Source organism: Numida meleagris, chromosome 19, assembly GCF_002078875.1.
Source record: "Numida meleagris isolate 19003 breed g44 Domestic line chromosome 19, NumMel1.0, whole genome shotgun sequence".
Taxonomy (NCBI): Eukaryota; Metazoa; Chordata; class Aves; order Galliformes; family Numididae; genus Numida; species Numida meleagris.
In genome coordinates, this window is record NC_034427.1 from 7180786 (window position 1) to 7208436 (window position 27651).

The following is a 27651-nucleotide window of genomic DNA, read 5'->3' on the forward strand; positions in this document are numbered from 1 at the left end:
ACCTTACTCCACCTTCCTCAGAACGCCAAGCACGTGTCCAAAAATTCAGTGCTGTCACTGTGCTCTCAGTACCATTGTCTGACTTTGATATTGGTGATGCAGAAGACTCAAATATGTGAGTATTCCTAGGCTGGATGTATTGGGAGCAGTGGACAAGTGTGCTGGAGTCTTTCTAAATTAAAACATTCTGGTTTTTATAGGGCTGACCTGGATAGGAGTATATTTCTGATTGGATTCACAGTGAAAAGGTCACAGGAAGGAATTGGAATACTGCAAGGAAATTGAAAAAAATGCACGATGTATTGATAAAGGAACTTCTTTCCTGCCATCTAGTTCTAGTCTTTGAAGTGAAATTGGCTCATGTTTTTGTAACTATGCCGTTTTACTATGTCTTCTGGTTTTCATTATTCAGTAATGCAATGATTACTGATAGTGTGTGGAATAGTTTCACTTCCCTTGTAATGTGTCCCCTTGCAACTTGTACAGTCACTTGTACTTTTTCAACATTTATTCCAAAGTGCACTTAGTACCCGCGTATACGTATGAGTCCTCCTTAGACTGAGTAGTCCTGGAAATACTGAAAAGGACCTGAACACCTCTTCCAAATGGGCTGTCTCAGGAGAAAAGCTATAAGTGTTTTTCTGAATACTGTGATGATCACTAAAAACTTACTAGAAATGTCCTGGAAAGAGAGGGAAGGGGGAGGTTCAAAGATGGAATGACAGAACCTAAGTGCTGAAGGGAGATGCAATGAGCAGAAGAAGGGAGACTTCTGAGAAAGGAGGGGTTCGGCAATGTATGGTGGGATAAGCAGAGTTGGGAAAGGTTTTCGTGCTAGAGCCCTCCCATTTGGCTCTTGCGCTGTTTGTCAGCTTTGGCCCATGGTTCATCTCCCATGTGGGGCTGACCAAGCAGCTCCCACCGTCAGTCTCAGCTGGAACAAGGCTGCAGTCACACCTCTTCTGGACTTGCGGCCACTGTGGCCTTTCCTCTCCATCACCACTTGTAGCCTATGGGAGGAGCGGGATGTGACCAGCCCTGACTTCCAATGTGTGCAGGGTCATTCATTCGTTTCTGTTGTGGCAGTGCCCATAGACACAGCGTGGCTCTGCTCCTAGCCCCAGCGGGCTGGGATCTGCCAGTGGTGGGAGGCCGCTGCCAGGCCAGCTCGCCGGTGCTGAGGGATGCTGACCTATGTACTGTGGTATCCTGCCTGACCTCCTCCATGGGCACCATGCCTGGCTGAAGCGCCTGGTGCCGGGCCTTCACACTGGGCAGCAAGTCTCACAGCCTGAGCAGCTGGCACTTAATCACTCCAGCTATCCTTAATTAAGCATCTGAATGCCCCGATCTGCTGGCCAAATGAGTGCTAGCCCAGTCCTACAGATGGTGAAACTGAGACACAAGGAGGTTAAGTAACTTGCCCAAGGCTGTGCAGCGGATGGTGACAGATCTCCGATCAGAGCTTGCGAGCTCCTGGCTCGCTGTGCTCCCACGGCCTGCTGGGCCGTCATGCCTGGCCGATGGGTTTGGTCATGCATGCTGCTTGCGTTAGGGCTCTCCCAGCCAGAAAATCTTGTCTTCCATCTCCAGGGAAAAATCTGTCATCCTCACAGCACCATCAAATCATTGACTTATTTTTTATTCTTTGTTATATTGATTTAGTTTTAACGGTTACTTCAGCTTCTCAGGTGATTCCCCCAGTCCTCCCAGGATCACCTCGCGGGTCATACAGGAATACTTTCTCATTCAGGCATGATCTGAAAAATCCATGGGTGTGAAATGGCTCTTGTTCACATGCTATTTGAAAGCCTTCATTGCATCATGCCATTAATGTCAAATCACAGCAGTTCTCTCTTATGTACTCTGTGGTCAGTAAGCAGCTGCTTTGCAAATGCTTGGTGATGCACCAGTATCATCATAGACAATATTGAGACAAACACTGGTCTTACATAAGAGGCTGTTATTTTTCAGAGATGCTTTGCTGAAAAGGTCACCTCTCCCTGTTACAGGCAGATGCATTTCTCACCAGTTGAATTCCTGGCTCACTCCAGTTTGAGCACAGAAGTGTGCACACTGAAATTTGGACTGAGAGGCTCAGTTTGGCCTTCAGATTTCACGTTGTGGAGCAACTTGCTTGTGTGATAATCTCCTAAGGATTAGAAGGGCTGAAATAAATAAGTAAATAAATAAATGGTTCTGTGACTGCAGTGCCATGACTGTTTGACAAAGTGCAGAAGGTAGCACCTGGCTGCTTGTCATCTGCTCCAAACTCTGCCTCAAAGTCTTTAAATGTTTCTCTCTTTCATTTTCCATGTTGCGCATCCCCACACTTTCAGCCTCCTGCCACTACAACAATATGAAATGTCAAAGGAGAGGCATGATTCCTGCAGTATCTCTAGCCCAACTGGAAGCAGCAAGTGCCAGAAATGTTAGGCAAGCGCCTGTTGTGATGAGGCTGCCAGCTCTGTTTTGCCGGCCCAGAAGGTTCAGGTAGGTTGAGTAAGCTTTGGATAAGTACCCACGCTTCTGGGTGCTTATCTGAACTGAGCAGCCAAACTGCTTGGGATCTGCCCATTGCTTCTTGAGACCAGATGTAAACCCATATTGTGCTTGCAGGGACGGACAGAGCTGGCATGCTTGTTTATGCATACTTAACAGTTACAAAAATATTAATTACTATTATTTGCCAATATTTCAGTATTTGAGCTCAGGTTTTAAAGAAGTATTTCTGAATACTCACTTTCATTACTCCATTGTCAATTTACTTGATCAGTGGTGAGTAAATAATTCAAATATTTTCCTTTGAGGAGTTCTTTATTAAAGATTTGAGCAAGAAATCCTTAGAGTGATTCCATATTTGTATTAATTTGTAAAGGTCTTTGAAGCATCATTTTGAGTTTTTGCTTTCTTTTTGGATTGCAGTTATTGCCAATTTTGTGTTATTGGATTTCTGTATTATCCCAAGCTTTAGTTTCCTTTTCTGTATTTGGCTGTTATACAATTATCCAGCACAGTATAAACTGAAATTTAGAATTGAATGTGAAGTTGGAAATTATTTACAAGCTCAAAATCTGTTGCTGTCTTATTCCTTGATGTTTGCTACAAAACCTGAATGCCTGAATGTTTGTAGAAGGCGGTAACAAAAGCTTTGGAAACACGGTTGAATTGAATCTGAATCTTGTCTTTCAAATCCAAGTAACCTTTTTTCATTACTCTGTCTGGTTATAATTTCTATTGTAGTTGTGATTTTTGCAGAGTCCTTGCGTTTATTGGTAAATCTGATTGCACTTACCCTACTCTAGCTTTCTGTGTGCATAATCTGTAAATATATTATTATGCCAGCAATGTATGGATACCCATCACTGCTAAGGGGGTGCATGACAACAGGCAGAGCACAGAGGGGAAAGGAAGAATTGAGTGATGTGTATCGCAGTGCCCTGTAGCAGACACACCTGCAGCACTGTATCCTGGCTTTGGTCCACAAGAGCTCCTTTGCTCTGTAATAGCACAGCCCTGTCAAGGGAATCCACAGTAATTCCTATCCCCAGAATAATTGCATAGGCAAATAAAAATCCCCATCTAACAGCTTGAGATGAAAGGAAATATAATACAGACGAGAATTAATTTCAAAACTCAGGTATGCTTCAGGCATTCCAGGAGAAAGAATTGCTTGCTTCTGGGTGGGACTGCGGGAAAGCAGAGGCCATCATTTGTTGTCATCAGCACTTGAATTGAAGGCTGAAGAGTCTGGATATGTTTTCAGAAGGAAAGTGGTACCATTGCTGGTTAGACAAAGCAATAAGAGAAATGCTCCAGTGTACCAATTAATAGTTGTGAATGGCATTGTTATGACTTTGTTCTCATGCAGGTTTTCTGCAACAAATACATCCTGTATGGTAAGCCTGCTTTGGTCAGAAGCGATTCACTCTGATTTATAGTCTTTAATTAAAGGCTTTTAACATTTAACTATATTGGGAAAATAGCATTGGTGCTTAGGTCAGTTTATGGCAAAGGAGATAATCTTATTTTTATTTTCTAGGCTATGATCACAAAACAGAACTTCAGAATCTCCCCAAGTGGGCAAACCTCCCAAAATGTGAGGTGTGCAGAATTGTGCACGCACTTGCACAGCTTGCATAGCAACCCAATTATTGCAGTTACCTGCTTTGCATGCATAATCATATTAATTACTTGGGGAAGCTAGCTATGCATTATGCATATTTTTACAATCACTGGTTGCACTGCATACTTGTAAATATAACAATATAACGTAGCTTTTTTTCTAACTGTAGTATATAATTTAATGAGAAAATTATCTGTGGAGTGGTAAAGTGGTAGCTTCTATATTGCTAAGAAGGATTTCCAGCATGCAGCAATTCTAGCTGTGAACATCTCTGATTAAATTACATGAGTTTAGAAGGAAAGTTGCATCAGTAAAAAGTGTTTTCGCCTTCTTACTGAAGACAAGAATTTTCAAGCTTGGTGTTCAGGATTCTGCAGTGATTTTTCTCCTCATAATAATAATAATCCCCCCAAATAACATAAATAAAAGACTGCGTAAAATCAGTATATACTTAATAAGTAAAAAACAAATCCAACTCATTAACCTCAAATTGTATAGTACATATTTAACTTTCAAAGAGATGGATGTATTCTGCAAGTCTACTTTACTTTTTATCTTATATTCCTGGATACAAGCCTACTCTTCCAAAACTCTTAACACAACACTATCTCACAGGTTGTCTCTATCCGCCTGCCAAAACTGTTGAAGCAGAAAGGGGAAAAGACGAGGACTGCAAAGAGTCTTCTGTCACTGAGAGACACAGGGGTGGCTTGCTCTTCTCCTCCCAGCACTGTTTTCTTTCTTATCCTTGTTGCTGTTGTTCCTTGGTGATGCACAGTTTTGTCGCGATTAAGCATGCAATCCGAATATTGGTGCAAGTCTTTGTCATCCATTAGATGCCGTTGTGATTTCCAGGCACTGCATATGTTGCATTGCTAGGTAGCACTTAGCAATGTTTGGATCCCCATCTGTTACCTCAGTTTGGCACATTGTGCCTGCACTTTAAACTCAAAAATGTTATGACACTGTTTCCTATGTTCCTGCGTGCCAGGTGGATCGGAGCCATTCCTTGAAGGATGCGCATGTGCCATGTGGACAAGCAAATAACTTGGAATGGGCATGTGTCCTTGCTGCAATGGGCTGAGGGTGTCATTGCTTACCACCAAGAACAGCCCAGACACCAGCTTCTTCCCAGAGCGATACTCTGACATACTCCAGCTCATGTTAATTATTTACTGAAAAGATGACAGCTACTTGGACGAGATTGACTCTGGTTGTATTTATTTCAGTGAACTGCACACATCTCTTATAGGGGAGGTGCTTTCCCATTAGTGTGGCTTAGCCCATCACAGAAGTACATGTAAGTAAACTTCTCATAACATTTCTGTCTGTTTAGTAATGCCTCCACAGCCAGTTTTCTGTTTGTGCCAGCTCTCCGTGTACAGGTGGTGAGAACTACATTCCCCGTTGTCTTTGCATTCTTTCAGTTGATTCCTTACCTGGTAAAGCTTTAAAACAGTTCCCTGCCTCTCAGTCAGTCATCATCTCCTTTTCTCTATATATCTTTCTAGTTACTTAAAACTTAAAAGCCATCTTCTCATTTTTTTCCCTTGCTCATGTTTCCCTGATTTGGCCAGAGGGTTGGGCCAGGTGACCTCCCAGGGTCCCTCCAACCTAAGTTGTTCAGCATGCATCTTTCACTCATGCTCTTTCTTCCCCTTCCCACTGTGAGCACTCAGTGAGCACCTTCACAGCTTATGTGAAAACATAAACACTGGAGTGGTAAAGTTAAAAGCAAGCATTTTAGCTGTTTTGTACAAAAATGATGAAAACTACTCTAAATAACCTCATTACCAGTTACATAACTACTCAGTTCTGTCTGGATTTCTTGAAAAATTCATCAGAATTTAACTCTTCATTGTGTTGGGTATTCTCAAGAATTGGGCTAAAAGAGCTGGAAACTGGAGGAAGTAATAAGCTATGGTTTGTAGGCAGTGCAAATATTTCAGTTTTTTCATTTTCATATGTCATTTCCAACACATGATTTTTAGTGTAAGACACTTTGCATCACTTTGCTCTGAGACTTGATGTGACAGTATCAATAAACTTAAGAAGAAGAAAGCCATCTTTTTCTGGGCAAGTGCTGCCAGCTGTGGTTGGAAGGAGCCAAAGGTCGGGACAGGCACAGTGCCACCTCTTTTTTCCCAAAGGAGCTGGCCTGTAAGTGAAGTTTACTCCCTGTGTTCCAGATCATGATTGAAATGACTGAAAAATAAAAATGATTTGTCTTTTTCAGTGTTCGATGTTCTGCATTTTTTCCAGTTGAGATGTTAACTTTGCAGAAGAAGTAGCAGATCCCAGAAACTTGACTGTAAAAGAATTCTGCTTTTAATAAGTGTTTTGTTTGTAGTCATTTCCCAATTACCCACAGCCCTCTCCCCAGCAGGAACTGTCACCAAAACCAGAGAAGGAATGCTTAATTGAATTGAAAATCTTATGATTTGGGCAACAATTGAATTGCTGTCATCTTGTTCTGTTTTATCTAAACACTAATTACTTCCTTCTTGTAACCTTGTAAGTGGGAAATGCTGGATACTTCTAAAAGTGTTCTAAAAAGTGGACATGCCCAGGATGCTAAAAAAAGAAAGAACAAAACAACAACAAAACCCACAATTTTTACAGTTTACAGGAAACAATCTTATTCTAGACGGTTACAAAGGAAAAGGGACTTCAGTGCTGAGAAAATGCTAAGCTTAGCTAGAGAGGAGGCTGGTATATCCATACGCTTTAGCATCTTTCAGCTTTAACCATGAAATACCCATTTCAATTTTCCTAAATTTGACTGGAATGCTTTCCATGATCAGTTGCTTAAGTAACAGAAATGTGTTAAGCATAGTCACGCAAAGCTAATTCCTCCTGCTTCCAAGAGGGACTTTTCAATTTGTTCCTGATTGCAGGGCTGCTTCCTTTACTCTGACCAGATGTGTTTTGCTTTCCTATATGTCTAGCAGAGGGTTCAGACAAGAATATGCAGGGATTTAAAGTTGGCCAGTAATGTAATCAGCTTGAAATACAAATTGCCCATCCCGTAACTCATTGCTTTTGAGAAAGCAGTGCTACTCTGTGAATGATAAAACTGCATGGTCTGAAAAGCATGTTAGAGAAGAGGAGATTTGGGGGGTCCTTGGCTGAGTAGATAGCAGAGTTTAGAAATTCAGCACCCATTTAAAATCATTTGTTATATATATGTGTATTTACAAAATGAGGCCTCCAAAAATACAGAGCTAGCAATCATAAGCCACTATGACATTTTTTTTATTTGCTAATGGCATCCTTTTCCATGGAGCTGCTTCTGGCTTGCCTATGACCTGCATTTTCCAGCACAGCTTTTGTCTAGAGGCACCAGTGATGCTAAAGCAGTTCACGTTCTGCCTCATGTGTGTACTGTACTTTCAGAAACCACTGAGCCAAATTTAATTCTATGGTAAATTCCTAAAAATGAAATTGCACCATAGGAAAAGGGCAAGTTTTAAATTGTGCCTCAGTGAGATAAGCAAATGCTCATTTCTTGCCAGGAAAAGAATGAGATGCAAGACCACATCAGGCTCACCCTGTAGCAAGGCATGGTATGACTGTATAGCCATAGTCATTGTATCCCAGAAGAAGCTGTTGGAAGCAGAGATGTGAAAACTCTACAGTAGCTGGAAGCTTATGTCCTAGGTGAGGTGCTGTCCATATTGTTGGGATTGCTTCTTCTCCATCTTTACAAACCTCTGTAAAATTGTCTCTCCAAGAAACACCTGCATAGCAACAGATTCACAATGCATCTGTGCCTGTATTTCTAAGGATGTGTAGGACCTGTTTCTGAGATCATAGCCCATGGCTTATTCCAAGAGCGTTTTTCTTGTGGGTTGCCATCCTGTACCACGTAGTCAAAATAGATTCTCAAGTGCCCAAAAATGTGCAAGCATGCAATTAGTTTTAGACAGAACATTCATTAAAGCAAGTCAGCAAGTTCTTGGAGAATAGTGGGCCTGATCCTCAGGGTTTGGAGCTGGAAGGATCCTGCCTTATTCACCCTGCATCCAGGAGATCAACTGTCTGCCAGCATGCTCTGTACGCTTTCCTAAGGGTCATAGGCAATGAAAGCTTCCTTTAAGAGTAAAAGGCTTGTCTGAGAATATATAATGTCTTAGGAACTGCAGGTGGTTTCAAGCCCTCTCTCCTTGGCTTAGATTGGGTTAAATTCACTTTCTACCTTTCAGTTAGTAGGAACTATGTTTTAATTGTGGCTGCCTACGGGTCAGCTGCAGCTTGGGCTTGTGATTGATTGGGTCCTCCAGAGCAAGCCCAAATGAACACAGGACAGTCAGCAGGAGTAAACTCAGGCCAATTAGTTTCCAGCGCTATCGGCAATGCTATGGGAAATCCATTTTTTTTATCAGTAAGACTGCAGCTTGCATCAGCAGTCTGCATTCCTCATACGCAGATCATTGACTTATAAATTCCTTTGCTATCTTTGGGATGTTTCTATCCTCTAGCCTATCGTGTGTACTAAATTCGAGAGGACATATCACTAGCTGTAGCAGCGGCAAGGCTAATATTTTCTTTTGGAATATTGTGTTATATGTCAGCTGAAACAGCAAATGCATTTTTATGGTGTGTTTTGCTGTCACAGAATTGCATATAAGAAGCAGAACATGCTCCCGCTAGCAGCCTGTGTTTCTACTTCTGATTTAATGGGGTAAATGATCAAGGTTTCTAAAACTGGACTGAAAATTGTGTTACATATCACTCCTTGTTTAGAAAGCAGTAAAGCTTGGTAAGTCAAAGCAGTTGATTAAGCCCCAATCCTAAATTATAACACAGTAGATCTTCATGCAGTGTCACCGGCGTTGTTTTTATAGGATTGGGTGTGCATTGCTGCATCCTTCCATTTAAATATGTACAGGTGCGTAAGGAATTTGTATGAGACCTACTACTGGAAATTGTCCTTACCAGGTGAAGAGTCCAATTAGTAGCTAGAATTGGTATGGGCAGGAACTGACAGTCGAGCTTCTGGCACATCACCCCATGCAATTAATTGTGTGTTTAATGTCCCATCTTTGCTGGGAAACTGGTCCTGTTCTGCAGCCATTTCCCAACAGTCAGTCATGACAGGAGTATGAGGTAACCCATCATCACTTGCAATGTACATCAAATAACATAAAGATTTCAATAAAAAATTCTCTGGCCCAGCATAAATTTAACTCAAGATTTTTTTTGCTTGTTCAATGTTTCAAGTATCCTTGACCTCTTAAAAAATGCTCATTTGCATTGTCTTTCTCAAAGTTTTGTCGAAAAACTTAGCTTGAAAGGGGGCAAGAAAATATGAATTGATGGTTAACCTTGTAAAGCATGAGCAACCAACGGGGTTTGAGGGTGCTGTGAGTTACCACCTCCTTGGCCTGGAGAAGTTTTTTTAGTGTCAAAAGCATTTTAACACATCACTGAGTCTCATAATAAATGCAGAAACATCACAGATATTGCATATATGCTGCTATACACTAGCATTCATGTACCATTATGCTCTTTTAAGGAACTCTTGAATAAATGGTTAATATGTAAATTAGTGATGAGAAATGTATTTAATGTTTTGGTCATAGCAGAAAGTGCATTTAATAAACTTGCATTTAATGTGCTCACCAAGGAAGCTGACTCTTAGGGGCCAGCACAGTGACACAACTTTGGCAAGCATCTTGTGAAAGCTAGTCAAATGATAGCAAAAGATCAGATCCCTTTCCTTGTCTTCAAGTAGATAGTTTTTATTTTTCTGACAGCTCCATCCTTTATCATCTGTGCCACATTTTTTGTGGTTTGTTTTTTTTTACTGTAGAATGATACCATAATCAGCCAATTGCTTTGTACGGGCTGTTTTTCATCATATATGGGTAACTGTAGAACACAGTTGGCTTGATCCAACTTGGGATACCATAACATTGCAGCTAACAGTAAAATACATATTTTATTTTTATATGAATCACAGTCAATCAGAGCTAGATGGCATTTCCTGTGACTTGGATGAGAGCAAGGATGAGGTTTTCTTCATGAGCGTGTGGGTGAGACATGTTTGCATTCACAAGTGCTTTAAACAAAGTGCTGATTGCTGTAACATTCACAAGATGTTCTGTAGTGTAATGATTTGCTTCTGGTCACTCTCATTATGATTTCAGTGCCATGAAGTTATAGCAGTGAGCGCTGCTCATTCTGTATTCTTGTTGGGACTCCACAGCCAGGGGATGCCTGTGCTATTGTTATCCAGGTGTGGTGTTGAAAGAAGAGAACTGGGAAGATTCACTTCTTCCCAGATTCAGATTATAGGGAAGGCTTTAAATTTAAGTGGACTGTGTGTTTCAAATGTGTGGCTGTTCTGTGATAAAGTTGTGCTTTAATACTTTGATTCTATCACAAATGCTGGCATGAAAACATAAATAAGATATTAACACGACTGTCCTGTTTTCCACATCTCTCTCCTATGTCTGAGTTGAAGAATTTTAATTTGGATTGCTTTCCTCCAAGACATAACTATCAGGTGTGGGAGGAAGCACAGGTTTCTATCCGCTGGCTGTGGAGAAAGTTTTTCTCAAAAGCGAGTGTGCCTTTGGGGTCCTGCTGAAGTGCTGGGCTGGGTCAAGTAGTGTGTAGGCTATGTCAGCTCTCCAAGCACAGGTAGATATTTTATCTCGGTGTTTTCTGAAAGTGGCTGGTTGACATTTGGCTCTGGAGACTACATGTTTTTGTTTATCCAGATAGCTTGGATGTATTCACGGCCAGGATGTCTTCCCTGGGGTGCCTGCGCTGCCACAGCTACGGATACAGGAACTTAATTGCTGCGTTTTCTCTGCTAAAACCCACACGTCAGATAACCCCTGTAACAGAGCTGGGGCTCGGAAATGAGCAGTCACATAATCCACATTCTCTGGTAACCAGATAAAATCAGAGGCTCAGGAGCTGCTGTAGGGCAGTGGGCAGCTCTGCGGTACCTTCCCGTGTGCTTGTAATGGGGCTGGGGTCAGCCCTGCCAATAACCCGAAGCAAGCACAGAGGCCTTGGCCTGCCTCTGACATTCTCAGCCTTTTCATTAAGACCGAATAATATGTAGATGATTCTGGTGGGCATTGTCACTGTTTTTTCCTTAGCTATATTTGAGCAAATGCATAGTATTTAAAAGCTTAAAATCAGTGAAGCAATCTCCATGCAAGTGAAGCACTGCTTCCCCGTCGTAATGCCTCCAATCAGAAGTATGATGCTTATTTTCCACACGCTCGTCTGCCTCCCTTGAAGACAAACCCCCTGCATTAGAGCTGCTCCGACTCCAGCAGTGCCAAAATGTATTTCTGTGAAATAAAATGGCTAATTAGATCACATAAACTTTCAGAATGTAAAAAATAAAACTCTAAAATGAGCAGCTGTGCGCTTGAGGTTCATCCAGCCCTTTCTGTACGAGTTATATTTTGATCAGCACGAAGACTTGGAGTTTATGGCATTCACTCTTGCAGTGATCCAGCCTCAATGAAATGCTTGAGGAACTGCTGTCATTAAAGGGATTGAGCATTTAACATCAGCGGGCAGAAGCCCGGCTGTAGGTGTTTTCTCTAGCACCTTCTGAGCATCACTACAAATTCACTGCTCTGTCGTATGCAGAATGATGTCCCTTCAAAAAGATTTTATGGCATAGTCATGTGTCTTTAAAAGAACATACCACACAGAAGGAGAATTTGGAGCTTATTCTCTTTAAATTGAGTGGGAAAAAAGCTGCCACATTTCTTTGTGCAAGATTTCCACTGAGAAGTGATTTATAAGGAAGAAAAGGATCATTTCATTGATTAATGAAGTAAGGTGCATATTCCTTACTGCTCTCATCTGGCATATATTAAATAACTCTTTGCCTGACGAACGGTAAGTATTCATCATTATCTCTGCATCTCTGCTAACGATGAATAGAGCCTTGACCTCCAAATATGCCTACGTGCTCCGGTGTCCCAAAGGGCTGAAGTCCATATGAGAAGATTGCTCATTGTTACTTATGGGTTTTTCCAACCCCACGGCCCACAGCTGGCATGGCTTGATCTGTTGGCCACAGCCATTGGGCCAGGAGGAATGTGTCATAAATAGGTGTGCTGACCAGAGAGTGTATTGCTGAGATGTGGAGTCTCCTGCTTTCTTCTGCTGCTTAACTGTCAGCTGTGGGTAAGCAAGCAGCTCCCTAGCTTGTCTGCAATGGAGCAGGCACAGGGTCCTTCCCCTGCCTCCTCACCTCCAGTGCTTAAAATACAGCAAGGTCTTGGCATGTGCATTGACATTTCTGATTCCTTTTCCTGATGTTCACGTTCTTTGCTGAAAAATGTCTTCTGTTCTTAGAGTTTGCATCGTCAATATTTACATTAGTTTCCAGAACTATTGAAAAGCAAATAGAAAAGAAGTATTAGTGCTTACAAACAGTTGTTGTGCTGAGAGGGAAAAAATAACTCAAAAGATCCAATTATTAGTGTCAGGTTTTGACTTTATTTTTTGCAGTAACTTAGCTTCTGAAATTATGAGTAGATGGCAGCAATAATTAGAGAGTTCTTAGATTCACAGTGCAATCAACAAGTCATTTGTGTAGTCTTCTTTACCATCTAAAATGGTTTTTAAAAGACAGGAAATTATGTGTTTATAAAGATACATGTATAATATTATGCATTTATGTTTAATGCCTGCTAATCTCCATACTTAACAGAAGAAAAAAATACACTTTTTTCTTGTTTTCTTCTTTTGAGACTGTGAATTTTCAGTTCTGATAAAGAATATCCCCAGTGTGTTTTGCAGCTATTTTTTTTACTATGTATTTATTTCTATTCACTGTGATGTGCTACTTTGAGACCTATGCATGTACACTGCTGAAGACACTCTGTGCTCAGAAGTCCTATTGAAATCAATAGGAGAATAAAGAACTAAGCTTGCCAATTTGTGCTCTGAGTACTTATAAATACAGCTGCACTGTGGAAAAGACTGTTGAAGCTCAAACGTTTCTGCTTGTGTAGTTCTAGAGAGATGTGCCATACTGTAGGAGATAAAAATGTATACCTTAGCGTAGTTATCTCAGAGAGCTAATTAATATTATTGCCATCATTTTACCCATAGCAAAATGGCAGCACAGATGTGGTTCCCTCGAGGCAAAAGGCTTTGAGTAACCTGGTCTAGGGGGTGGTATCCCTGCCTTCAGCAGGGGGATTGGAACTAGATGATCTTAAAGGTCTCTTCCAACCCAAACCATTCTATGATTCCATGATCTAGAGCCAATGCTGAAATTCAGTTTGACTTGATTTCTGCTGCTTTTTGCTAGGTTCTCTAGAGCTAATGCCAAGGCAAATGCTGTACTTCACGTTCTCTTTCACTTGAGTGAGGAACATAATTGTTTCTCAGCTCTCAGCCTCATCAGTGAGACATGAGAGTTATTTCCACTGGGAAGTCCAATCTGACTACAATTTGAAACGTCACTTTTCTCTTTCTCAACTTTATGAGGAACTTGTCTGTCTTATGCTCCTTTAGAAGTGCCTTGGCCTGAATTGTGTGGAAATTTCAGACCTCGGGGGAAAAATGAAGTCTGACTTACTGTCACAAATACTTTGGAGGTGGAAAGTTTCCTCCAGAAAACAGTCTTTCCTGAAGTTTTCAGTTCAACTTAAAAAGAGTGATGTGCAATACAGATGCAATATGCAGCGCCCTTGCTACTGGCACAGGTATGGCCATGTGAGGTCTGTTTGAGTGGAGTCAGCATCCCAGTGTCAAGGTCCTTGCACTTGGTGATGTTTGTCCCAGGCACATCCCTAGCAGTAGTCCATGGGAACAGCAGCAGTGGTGCTCCTGGCATTGCTCTTTGTTCTCTTGGCATCAGCCCTAGCCCTGTGGAGCCTGCTAAACAGATCCCATCTGCTGATAGACATGCGCTCTTGAAATAAATCTAACTGGGTAGGCTGGTCACAAGATAGAAAATTGCTGTCCCAGTAAGACCGTGGTCCTTGTCTGTTCTGGATACCTGGAGGGATGCTGCTGTCACAACAGAAGGTAAGAAAAAACTAGAGACAAATATCAAACTCCTTGGAAAAATAAGGGCGAGAGGCAGAGGTTGTTTTTGTTTTTTTTTTTGTGCAGATCTCACACTGAGACAGTCTTGAATGTATTTCTCTGTATGTTAGGACTAATAAGAGCATTTAGTTATTTATACGGGAGAGCTGAGAGTAGTTCACAAAGAAGAATAAACATTAAATTACCATAATTCTTCCATCCTTCTTCACAATAAAATGTGTAAAGAAGCTCTCAGAGCCTGGGAGAAAAGACCAAGAAAATTTTTAGCTCAAATGAGAGCAGGGGATTTTTTCCCAAGCTGAGATTTCAGAGAAAATACCATTTAATATTTAGAACTTGGAAAACAAAGGCATTCCTTTGTCATGGTCAATTCAGTGCACAAATAAGATTCAGCTTTTACTGTGAAAATGTTCACTCTGCATTAGATTAGGTTTTTTGTTTTGGAGGAAAGTGCTGTAGGGCCAGAGTTTAACTGACGCTTTGTCTAAGGTGAGGGACTATAACAATTCAGTTTATCTTTTTCTGAAGATCTCTTTGTATTACTTCATATAATCCAGATTCAAAGCATTTATTTCAGTCTTTGCTTTCATTTCTGTTATGGATCCAGTGAATGGAGGCATCTGCTGGCACCTTTGCTTGTCCAATGACATATTTGTTCATGTGTCCAGTTCACATAGGTCAATGAAAAGGCTTTCCTAGTATTTTCAATTATACTGAGCAATAGAGTAGACCAAGGAATAGAGATTATTGGAGATGGATCAGGAAGTTCTGAAATAAGCACTTTAGTAGGTGTGTTTTGAAGGCGGAAGTAGTGGTGTCTGGTCCACACTGACTTCCTCAACCTGGTGCTGCTCAAGAGGACACAAATGGAAGCTGAGCCTACCTTGAAAGGTTGCCAGGGGGTTACTTTTGAATAATCCCTTGATGTGTTGCAGGAAAGGAATTGAGGAAATAATGTATTTTAATTCAGTGAATGTTCTGCAGGAGGAATTACATATGACCTTATCCAACTTAAAGAAATGTGCACAAATAATTCACCCTTTTCCTGGTAGACATTAGCACAACCATTAGACACTATTTCAAGTTCAGGATGGGAGTGTACATTTGTGTGAATGCAGCTTAAATAACTAGCACACTCCGTCATTATTTTTGTTGTGTTTGTACAGCTCCTAGCACAATGGGTGTATGAATTGACCTCATTAGAAGTATTGCAATAGAAATAATAAACTATGTTAATAAAAGAATTTTGAAGTAGAAGGAATGAAGAGATGACAAATTTGCAGAATACTGAATTATTCTTTGTTTTCATTATATTTCTAAATGCACTGCAAGCTGAAGGTATTTGAGTCTTTTAATCATAAAGCATTGTCAAGACAACCAGGGAAATGTGTGTCTTTGACTGCCTTTAATTGTGGAAGGGGGGGAATCAAGAAACAGTCTCTCCTTCAGTAGTGCAGACAATAGTACTAGCAGAATAGTTAAAATATATTTTAAATTGATTTTTTCCCACTTTTTAAGAGATATTAGACAGGCTTCTTCAGCACTGTGCGGGCTTCAAGAGAACAAGAATAACAGGAACTAATTTAAATTCCAAATGCATCCCTGTCTGTGTAACCAGCTTGTTGTTGTACTGTGCAGAATTGTTCAGTGTGGATTAATATTGTTGACTAAATTTACTGAGTGCGAGGGGACAAAGACTGAACTTTGCTGGGGTCTGGATTTTCCCTGCTTCTTGAAAGGAGGGAGATGGATACAGAGTATTTGTGCACAGAAGAAAAAAGATAATAAAAAATCAGTGTCTATTTGCTAGGGGCAGAGAGAGGGCACAATTTGCTTTAAGTGATATCTCCACATTTAGCTACTGGAGGAACAAGTGCTTGGGAAAAACCACATGGTGCTCAAAGCTCTCTCTTCCTATTAGAAAAAAATAAATCTGTCCATGCTCAGCAGTCAAGATGGAACATTAATTAATGCAATGCAGAAATCGCTAGGAACAAAAATGAAATTAATCCCTTAAATGTGCTATTTTTATTCTAAGATCTTAGCCTCTCTTCCCAACTTGCATGCGTTTCTCTATCTCCAGTGAAAGTGGAGCAAACGTATAAATGTTGGCAGCACGAAGACCTCCTCATAATCCTCTGTCTCTCCAGGGGACAGGAAAGCAACGAGCTTCAGGATTTTTCCAGACGAGTTTGAGAAAGGGCTGTTTTACCAGGGCTCAGGTGATTGCCTGCAATAGCTATGGCTGGGCTTTGCGTATGGGTTGGGAAACGTCTTCAGGCTTGGCTAGTGAAATGGCTCAGTGAGCCAGAGCAGTGCAGCACTGCCATTGAGGCGATGGGCCCAGGTGATTCTAGTGTAAATAGACTACAAAGCGTAGGTGGGACTTTAGAAGCACTGGGCATATCTGCTAATTATTTTAATTTCTTATTGCTCACTGGAGCCAGATCAATTAAGAGGAGAAGGTGATAGTAATTACTGTCTGAGATATACTGTATATAATTCCTTCTGGGTCGCAAGGAAGGGGGGGATCATCAGTGGAACTGAAGGCACCCCGAAGGAAAAGCTTTTCTGCAGCCTCTAATTAGTCTGCGGAGCTCACTGACACACAATATCATTGGGAAGTTTCCAAAACCTATTTGGCCAGAGGAGTTGTGACAGGGAAGATTAGCAAATAGTTCTAAGCAGGTGCATTGCTGATGCCTGGTTCTCTGCCCTGGGAGCAGATTCTGTGGCTAAGCCTTCGTGTGGCCCTGTCCCAGGGCTGGTGGCAATGCAGCAGGAGTTGAGCTCACGCCACAGCTTTCCTCTCCCCAGATGCCTGCTTACTATGGAATGAGAAGCTCTTGAGATCTCTGTCTTCCTGACAAATTCAGCTGAAATGAACTAAAAGCTTCCGAAGGTACCTGGGAGGGGGTGAGGGATGGCACAGAGACACGTACGGGCAGAGAGATGCTCCAGTGGTCCTCTGAGGAAGCAGGCTGAAGCACCAAAGAATCGTACCGTCAGGGAAAGATGTAATCTCCCATTCTGGTAAACCTGCAAATTTGAATTAATGGTCATGAGGACAGTTGCTTGATTATTGCGTGCCTGCCAACAACGGACTAGGTTGAACTTCAGTCCAAATTAGATGTTTTGAAAGGATGTCACAGATCGGATAACAAGGGAGATGATTATAGTGCCCCGATTCTGTATGGCAGTTTCTGTTGTTCCTTATTAATAAATATTTCTGGGAAATCAAAAAGGTAAAATGGGTAAGAGCAAGTGGGAGAAGAGAGGAGGTAATGGTGTTTACGCAAAGCCATAGAAATAGTGCCCTGATGCAGTCTCTCCACAGGAAGAGCCTTTGGTAAGGTAAAAATGCCCAAACACAAATTTAGCCTTCAGCTTTTTTTATTTACTCCTTGGAATGTGAGGTGCTTTCCAACTATTCTTTTCATTTATCCAATTGTAACATTATTTTTGTGACTTGTAACTCTTATCTCTCATACTCTGCTGGTAGAAGTGAGAAGTCTTTTTTTTTTTTTTTTTAGAAAAGAAAACCAATGTAAATGTGTCACATCTAGGTTGTCTCAGGGCTGATCTGGACTGCAGAAACCATGAGAAGCTGAGAATTGCTTTGGATTTTGGTGCTTCCCATGTCAAATTTGATTCTATCCCATTCTTTCTTCAGTGTACTGTTCCTACAACTTTCTCCTCTCCCATAGTGCTGTGCAGACATTGCCCTCCTGTTACACAGTCTTGCCCAGTTTGCTGTGGATGCAGTTTCAGTTCCAGAATTGTCTGTGGAAGCTCTGGGGCTAAGCAATGTTTCTTCCATCACCCTTGCTCTAAGGGCCATCCTGACTCCGTATGTTCTGTTGACTTATTGACAGGCCAGATCTCCTTGAATGTGTGGCAAGTCTATAGATCAGTGGCCAAGGTTGTCCCTGTTATTTTTTTGTGGGTGACAGCAGTCATTCCTCAGTGTCTGTGGCAGTCCTTCTTCCTAAGCTTGCTATTCCACAGCCTTTTCTCCTGCACTTTCTTCCATTTCACAATGTTTTCAACAAAAGACTCTGTCCTTGCATCATCTTTCTTGCCAAAATGAAATCCTGCCTTGTTGCCATTTACATATGTGATGCCTCAAAAGAAGAACAGACTTTCAACTTCTGCTCTGTCTTGGAAGGGACGAAGACCAGCCTAATGGTCATTTAATGAGCTCTTCCCAGCAGATGCTAATATGCCCAGAAATAACGTGGCACAGACGCAGTTTTAATGAATGAAGAATGTGGAACAGGTTTTATTATAATTTTCAATTTTCTTTTGAGTTAAGCAAGCTGCATGAATATCCAAAGACATTTCTCTCTATTTGTCAACAGATGAATGCCCTCTGAATTGTTAAGGGCATCATTTTGTGAGCAGAAAGATGTTAGCCCCAGGCGTCTTGGCTAAATTGCAATTTGGGTAATTCTGTTTCACCTGCCTGAATTCCCCATTAGCTTCTGTTGGATGCAGAGCTCTTCTCTGCTTCTGCCCTGCACTGCTGTGCAGTCATACTATCCACTATTAAACAGCTGCTGCCCATAAGTAGCTGAAACATTTTGGGATCCTCTGGGATGAATAGCACTGTATAAATATGAAATGATACCATTATCATGTTTGAAGTAAGATTTAATGTAAACAAACGATTGTTTCAGTAGATGGTGCTCAGCTGAGTTATAGCAGCTAAGGGGCTCTGGGGAAGCAGTGGAGTACCAGCAATCTTTCCCACATATCACTGTATCTATGAGCTTCTTGAAGAGGGAGTAAGGAGAGAGGCTTCTTCCCCTTCCAGCTCATGAAGGGAATGATGCCTCTGAGGGGCTGGAAGCAGGCAAGCCAGCTGCTGCTACCAAAGCAGAGCCTGCAGACGTAGCCAGTCTCAGTCTCTTGCCCATCTTCAGGAGGTGGAAAAGGGAGAGGGTTTTTCTTCTTCTGCAGTGAGGTTCATTACTGCCTTCTCTGGGTTCCAATGGGACAGACAAGTGTCTCCTTGAGAGAGAGTGTCAGGTTAACAATTTCCGTCCAGTGGCTACTAAGTTATCTAGCATATATTTTAAGCTGTGGTGATAGTAGCGGGAAGGAACTGTTCCCCCGGATGCTCCCATAGGTCAATTTTCATAGCCACTATTGAGTTATCGCACAGCACTGCTGCGGTAATGACCCGGCAGTTAGCTTCCAGACACCAGCGTCTTATTTCCTGAAATGTGTCTTCCCACAAAAGTTCAAAATGTCACTCACTTTACACTAATGAGGGGAAACTGTGTTGTAATCTATGGACAGGAATTTGCTTGATGCATGCAGCCAGTAACGCTGGACAAAACCCAAGGCTTCCAAACTAAACAAACTTTTCAGTAAATATACATTTTGCTCACAGCATTCTTGGTTTAATACAGTGGGTGCCATTAAAATTGTGTCATTTTGCGACTGAATCATTCGATTTTTTTATGACACTTTTGATAATTCCCCATTACAAGCATTAGTAAGGATACAAACACCATCAGTAATGGCAAGGGAAGGCTGTTAAGGCACTGAGCTGCGCATAAAAATTCTAGTTATAAAACGGGAAAAGAAGAAGTAGTAAATATATAGCTGGGTCAGTGGAGATGGAGGTAGCTGTTTTTCAGCAGCACAGACACATCTGTCATCTGCCCCAGAGATGTGAGCTGCTGGAGCCAAACCTCCCGGACCTTCTGTCCATTGCACAGATGCAGTGCTGTGACCGTCGACTCATTACCCTGAGGATTTGAGGGCAGCCTTTGCAAGAATGTAGCCTATGCAACTTCTCTAAAAATATTTTTATTGAATAAATGCAGTATTTAAGAGATCACCCTCTGTGTTTCTGATGGAAACCTCTACTTCAAACAGCTCCTTCTTTGTTGCTTACAGGAACACCAGGAGGATCACTAGATTTACCATCTCATTATCACCTTTGTGGGGATGCTTCTTTTCTATTAGTGTTTTCATGTTGCCTTACAGAAAAAAATGAGAAATAAGTATACAGAGACCTTTGAACAAAAGAAACCGCGAGACAGATTCTCAGCTCAAGTCTAATATTTAACTGTGATTGTAATCAGTGGAACCGTGTTGACTGACATAGGCAGCAAATCTGGGCAGGGCTCAGGTGGCTGCTGTGCCTTATCGTCAACTCTGAAAAGCCTCCGTTTCTGAACGCCTCTGATTTTTAGCATTAAGTGCTCTGTAAGGTGCACACTGTTTCCTGATGTGTCATCTTCTGAATCGCTAAGAAAGCTCTCATATAACGCTGAGTTAACTCATCGCCTAACAGGAGTAAGCTCAGAGCCACACGTTACGTGTGCAGTGTCATAAAACACATCTTCCTTAACGAAGCGCCTGTCGTGAAGTCCATGCCCCATTTACCATCTATCAGAGGGGAGTGCTTAAATACCTTCCTGTAGGTCTCCAAATGAGGTGGCTCAGACAGAAGGCAGTTCTCCCCGGGTGTCCTGCAGTCAGTGCAGAGAGATGCTCCTTCTGCAGATGATTCACCAACTTCCAGGTGAGCCCATCTTTCTGCTTTGTAGAGGAGCGCAGACAGATGTCTGAAATGAGCAAAAATCCTCCTGGAGTGCGTAACAGTATTTCTGTTTGTGCTCTCTTGCCTTGTCTCAATCACCAGCCCTACTTCTCTTGGTACTGATGCTTTTAAGTACCCTGAATGCTTTATGTGCCAGCCTTTTATTGTGCTTTATCACTGGGAGGTCACAGTCTTGTTCATCTAATTATTTTCTGCTGATAATTACTGTTAGTATTTTATGCGTACTGTTTTATGCTACCACATAGGGATAGAGTCCTATGGTGCTAAGCACAATGCAGAGCATAATAATAAGAAGAAAATGGTGCCTACATGAAAAATTTGCAAATGTAGTATGAGGCACAGTGCGTCATTTTATTAGGAAGGTGGAGCATGTGGCCTTTTGGTGATGATTCCATTTGATGGGCAGGATGCAGCCTCCAACTCCCAGTTCTGAAGCAAGAGCAAACATTTGCACCTTTAACAAGAGTACATGGACAGCAGCAAACACAGGAGCAATATTTACTGTTTCATCCAAAATGAAAGTGTGGTTGTCAATTTAAAATTTTGAGGAAATTTAAAAAAATGTGAAAAACAGGAGAGTTGTTTAAGGCTTGGTTTTAGGTAACTTGCTCTTTTCTTCTACAAGATGATTGTATATATCAGATTTATCTGGAAAGGAAGGCTCACGATAGCCTACGCAGTACATTGTTCATACAAAAAAAAATGAAACATGATAAATATAAAGAATTAGCAAACGCAAAGGTGAAATTGGTGAGATATCTTCCAGAACATTAATAGAAACTGAAGAATGCTTATTTGCTTGTTTATCATGAAATGCAAGGCAGGCTGCAGCTCACCACTTCACCCAAACAACTTGTCTAATGTCTGCGTCAGGAAATAAATAACAAGTTATTTCTGAACTGTGGACAGGTTGGTAGGGTGTTCCTTAATCTTGCTATTGAAATGCAAGAATTTCCCATCTCTCGAATTAGACCAAAATGTTACAGGAGTTCCAGCGGTCACTTTTACACTGAATGAAGAACGTGGAGAGTGAAGAAAAAAAGTACCAGGTATTTAGTTGCTGAAATCACCAGAAATGTTCAGTGAGCTCAAGGCAGAACAGTAATTTAAAAAAAAAAACAACTTATAGCTGTGACTTTAAAAATACATATATAGGTTTCTATGCATTTGTATTATATTTCTGTAAATACATTCCTCGGTCAGGTAATGCATTCTTCTTTTCCTGCCAACACAAAGCATCACAAAGCACGTGCAGGACCTGTCCTCACACCCGATTAGTCCCGTTTTTTACTTGCCGTTTCTCTACCGCTCCCTGCTGTGTTGGTGGTTCCTCTCCAGCCCCCTCCGCTTGCTTTTCCTTCCACATTACAGACCTCAATTTCTCTCCACACCGATGCACCCAGTGCTGCAGGTAATGCCAGGTGCGTGACAGTCGTGTCTTTCATCTTCCAAGTGATACGAATAGACCAGGGAGAAATAGGAAAGCCTTTCAATAAGAAAAAGCAGCCACTGCTCATTGTCTTCTCAGGGCATGAGTGGGGCCTTCCTGAGAATTTCTGTGGACTTCAGGAAATCCAGTCCTGCCTTTAATCTGGCTGTTTGATTACAGTTACCGAGGCAAGTCTTTTAACTCCACTTCCCTGCAAACAGGACTTTTCTTGGCCTTTCACTGCAGTGTTTCTTTCAGCAGTGTCTATCCATTACCTGCTATCAGCAGTCTCTTTTAAAGAGCTGGAAACCTTATCCTCAAGTTAAAAGGGAATTTCACGCCATTTTACTAGTGCTAAAATTTGGCAGAGTTTCATGGGCCAGGATAAGAAAAGGGATTGATCTGTGTAGTCAATAGGTTGTCTGCCCATTTCTCCCCATTTGACGACCAAGCCTTTGCGGGCAAAGCGGTTCTGGTGAGGTGCAGCACAGCATTGTGCTCTCAGGCTGGAGAATATGAAAAAAAAATATGTTGAGGCAGAAACTCTGCACTGATCTCAGCATGATGTGTTGGTATGCCAAAGGTCCTGTTTCAGTACTCCTCAGAGCTTTTCGCTATAATATCACCTTTAAACAAAGAGATCCCTATTATTTTCTTCGTCTTACAAGGCTATCACTTGGTTTCCAGCTTGTTACTAACAAAGCTGCTGTTTCTCTCAAGGGACTCAACCTGCCTCAGCTGTTCTGGCTGAAGTAATTCCTCACGCTGTTTCCCAAATTGCTTTCCATCTTAACACCAAACTGTGGCCCTCATCATTCAATCCAGCTGCGCCAGGACAAGCGTTTTGGGTGAAGGATGTGTTGATGTGCACGAAGTACAGGTGCTTAAAGAGACGTTGGCCTCCATGCCTCCCTGGGATTTGGGCGATGTCTCCAGAGATTAAGAAACATTTGTAAATTGGTGTTTGGAAATGGGGTGAAACAGGAAGTGTTGAGAGGCACGTGCTGTGAGATGGTGGATAGAATGCATTCTTAGTTTGTTCTGCTCATGATTCTGCCCTTAACAAGAACTGGAACGCTGCAAACATGTATACCCACTTGTCACTGCTGAGCAACTTGTTCTGTTCATTAAATGTAAGAAATAGGTATGCTGTGGGCAATAATAGTCTGCATAATTAATTACGCTACCTGTGGCTGGGAGCATAATCTCAAGAGAAATAGAGGTAAGCAGCATTTAACAGTTTGAGAAAGAAATCAGGATAAATATTTTATCCAGTGGTTTCTATGGACAAGGGGTTAGGCTGCACTCTGGCCTCACAGGGCTGGAGCCCTGAGCGCGTGGCAGCAGGAGTTGAAACCCTGCCTGCGGTATGCCTGCAAAGTGAAGTGGAGACAGAGGTCAGGGCTGCTTGCCCATCTTACCTGGTTTATTAATTTGTCAGCTCAAAGAACCACTGTGGTGTGGCAGTTGTCCAAGTTACAAGCTAATGTGTGGAATTACTTTGAAACCAGTGGGAATATTGCAGTTGGTTTAAGTAGGAGAAACAATTTGCTTGTTATAGGGTTGAATATAGCAGTGCTGTATTTTCATAATTTTTATATTTATTGACTTCTTAAAAAGCCAGCTTTAAATGTTAGTGGTCATTTTAGAGCTATTAACTCATCAAGTAGTTAATGGTTTAAAGACTTCTAAGAACTGTTTAAAGGTTTTCAGACTAAATACTACAGTATATCAGTTAACACATAGCCTTTCTTTAAAAATGTAGTGTTTCCAATGCATGTTTGACATGCTTGGGGCTACTCCAAGTCTTGATACTCAGAAGGAACTGACTGCAATATTAGGCTTTAATATTTTATGATGAGAGTCAAGCTGTTTACGAGGTATGTAGGAAAAGTAGATTATATTTTGTCACAGCGCAGGTTTTCACTCAAGGTTAGGTACATGACTTCTATATAATGGAGCAAATTTAACTCCTCCCTGGTAGAAGAGATCTAATGTGACTATGAAAAATTAGGAATATACGGTGTATGTTAAATGTATGCTTTGAAATATATTTACCACTATCATACCCATTTTTAAAGGGCAGAGTAGAGATAGTTCCGATGTTGTTGACAAAGATGATACTAATAGAGCTTTCAAATTGTTGATATCTGGGACATACATAATGTATACAATATATGTATGTGTGTGCCATGAAGTAGTAGGGATGCCCTTCCAGGAGAACAGGCAGATTTTCAGTTCTGATCCAGGAAAATGCTCATTTCTGTTCTGCTTCACTTGTTCCCATTCCCAGTAACACACATTGATCTGGAGTGAGCAAAGTATACTGCTCAGATTGAAGTCATGCACTGGTGAGAAGCTCTCTGATGACTGGAAGATCCTTTCAGTTGGTGGTTGGGATATCATGGCCATTTCATGCATTTCAGGGCAGCAGAATGACTGTAACTGGACTGTAGAATAGATTTTGTATAGATGCTGGAATAGGCCAACGAGGATGTGATTTTTCCCACTATTATATCTATAAGGGTGCTAGATGAGCAGATCAATCTGGATTTCAGAAATGCCCATTTGGTTTGTCAAATGCATGTTTTGAAGTCATTTATGTTTCCTCCAGGCTACCTTAGAACCTTGCATTCATTTCCGCCCCCCAAAAAATTATCCCTTTAATATTTACCTGTATTTATTAATTATACATAGTTCTCTCTTTACTTACTTTAGTTTCCCTGTAGTAGTTTGCTAGCCTCAGATAATTTTTTATTGTATGTTAATATCTTCATGAATTAGAAGAACAATGGCTTGATTCTTTCTTATATTCTTCTAACAAATTGTGACCATTCAAAACTGAACAGCCTTAGTGACTGGAGAACTGTTATTATACAGAGTGTGAATTACTGCAAGATGACTGTAAAATGCGGTAGAATTTCAGACTTTGATAATAAAGATTCATCTCAGGTCTCCCAGGATTATAAAGGTGTTAAATGACTTTCTTTCTGTGCCTTTCTAATATTTCAGATTTCACAGTAACATCGCTGTCGAGATCTATTTGACATTCTATAACACTTTCTCAAACAACAGCCTGTCTCTTCTCCTGACAGAGAGCATGCTTTGAATGAAAGTTCATTAGTCTATTGAAACATCTCAGTTAATTGCTAAGCTAGTACCCAGAATTGTCAAGTTCATATTTCCATCTGTGCCACAAGCATAGCAATAAAGAATTTTTTTGGACAGGTTAATTTGCCTAAAATACCATGTAGTCAATCAGAGTAACAAAGTTGTTGATGGGAGCATCTGTCAAACTGGAGCTTTCATCAGAGCTGTCCCTCTTTGCGAGATGAACATCTCTGGCTCCCACAAGTTGGCAGAAATACAGCAAACAATAACAGCAGCTGCACCAGAATAATGTTATTCCGATGCTAAACACCAAACAGCTGGGTGTTGCATTGGTAAGAATGGTTTATAGTTTAGCTTCTTATGAAAATAAAATTCAGTCATTCAGATATAGCATTGTTTTAATATTTAATTTAGATTGTTTATATTATTTGCATTTTGTTAATTTTACATTTCATATAATTTGCTTCAAAATAGCATTTTCTTTGAAATTGTGTGTGCATGTGCATGCATAAAGATTCCTAATACATGGTGCTTTTCTTAAAAAAAAAAGGCAAAACAAATTAAATGTCTGCATTAAAAGCAAATTAAATATATAAACTGAAATTATTTAAATGGGTTGGGAACTTGCACTGAGATTTCCAAGGCATGCACTACATGGCCCGCAGTGTGCCATTAATTTTCTGACAATCAGAAAGATCATTTAACAATTAGGATCCAATCTTCTGCTGTATTTCTCTCATCACTGGTAGTGCATAGAGTGACTACATCCAGTATTTGTTATAGGAAACACATCAATGTTAATGGAGAGAGAAATACAATAACTTCATTTTCCTACAAATAACGTTTTTCATGCTCTGGGAAGCAAGCACAAAGCTCACATAATACCAGCTAAATCAGTGGATTTATCCTAGATTTGCTGTAGTGTGAGAGGGTAAAATTTGACTCGTAGCATCCAGAGCTGTAGAACCTAAAGGGGATGAGATGTGATGAAAATTCCACTATCCTGAAATAAGTTTGACTGTGCTTTTTCACGAGGATGGAACTTCCTTAAAATGTTTCCTTGAAAATGTCTGTTTTTATTGTGGATGACCGTAAAAACACCCATACCTGTGTAGCTGCTATATGGAAGACAGCTTTGTGTATGAGGGTTTTCTTTATGGGCATGTCTGCTTTCTGTTATGAAAAGTAGAATCTTTGAAAACAGAATTATGGCTGTAAAGTGGTAGAATACTGAAATACTGATGATTTGACTTTGTGTTAGATGCCACTGTGGTAAGTTTTGCCCGCATCTATATCTTCTCTGTCTGCTGGTACAGGGCACTGGTTTGTGCGGCACACATGTAGGTACTGCTGCATTTTTGGTAAGCACATGCCATATTCTCTGCAGAAGGAACATGGCAGATCTCATAAGTTTTATACCATCTAAAAAGTATATGTGCATTTAGGAGACGTGAAAACAAGGACAGAATGGGGACCAGTTAAGCACAAATGAAATGCTGGCTTTGTTAAGGCAGAAATTTTGACATGCAATTAAGTAGGGCCAACATTTCACCCATGAAACTATTGTTACAAGGTACAGCCACTTTAGGACATCAGAGACTGCAAGGTCTTTGTTACTGGGTGGTACAGTGAAGTACACTAAGACCAAATGGCACTAGTAATGGTAAATATGTGGAAATGGACTTTGAAGGGGGGGCAAGTCTGCCCTCTTTTATTTTTTTGCTGAAAGTAGGTGTTAGAATTTCCAAGTGCTCTCCTGCTCCTCTTGTTCCCTGCCAGGCCAAGAAAGATGCAGTGCCCTGGCTACGCAGATATCTGTGTGTGAGAGAGTTATCTACTGAAGTTACAGAGTTCTTCCATGGGATACAGAGTCATCCTAATGCTGGGAGACATGAGGAGAAGGATGGGGAAGGGTTAAACAGAAGCTGATGGAATGTTTGATTCCATCCTCTGCCCATGCTGTTCTGTTTCTCTCCAGGCCTTGTAGGTGAGATGGGAAAATGGTTGGCAGAGAGATTTGGGCAACAAGAGGCTGTCAATTCTGGAAAAACATAAGCCTGGCAGCTACTCAGTATTCTGTGAGGCTGTGGAGAAGGTAGCGCTTCTTATTAATGTCATATAAACATGTCTTATTGATAACGACAGAACTACTCAATACTATCCAAAAAGAATAAAAAAAGATCAGCTATGGGAAGAGGTCAGAAATGTCCATACAGATGTCTAGACAGGTTTCTTTCTCTCCTTTTTTTTTAGAGTTTTGTTCTTCACAAATTCCACAGAGGTTTGGAGGAAGCCGATACTAGTTTTCTTGTCCTAAAGTTGTGATTTTTGCCCTTGGAACTGACCTGAGTATCTCAA

General features: G+C 41.1%; 1 protein-coding gene across 3 annotated transcripts in view; it reads left to right on the forward strand.

The window, feature by feature from the left end:
* Positions 1–27651, forward strand: part of CDH4 (cadherin 4) — a 415068-nt gene that overhangs the window by 152590 nt on the left and 234827 nt on the right. Inside the window, exon 1 of one of the 3 annotated variants that reach the window (XM_021416333.1) lies at positions 14032–14152. The exons of the other annotated variants lie outside the window; for them this stretch is intronic. The gene's annotated coding sequence lies outside the window, so the exon portion shown is untranslated. Of the gene's footprint in view, positions 1–14031; positions 14153–27651 lie in introns of those variants that run through there. 3 annotated transcript variants of the gene reach the window in all.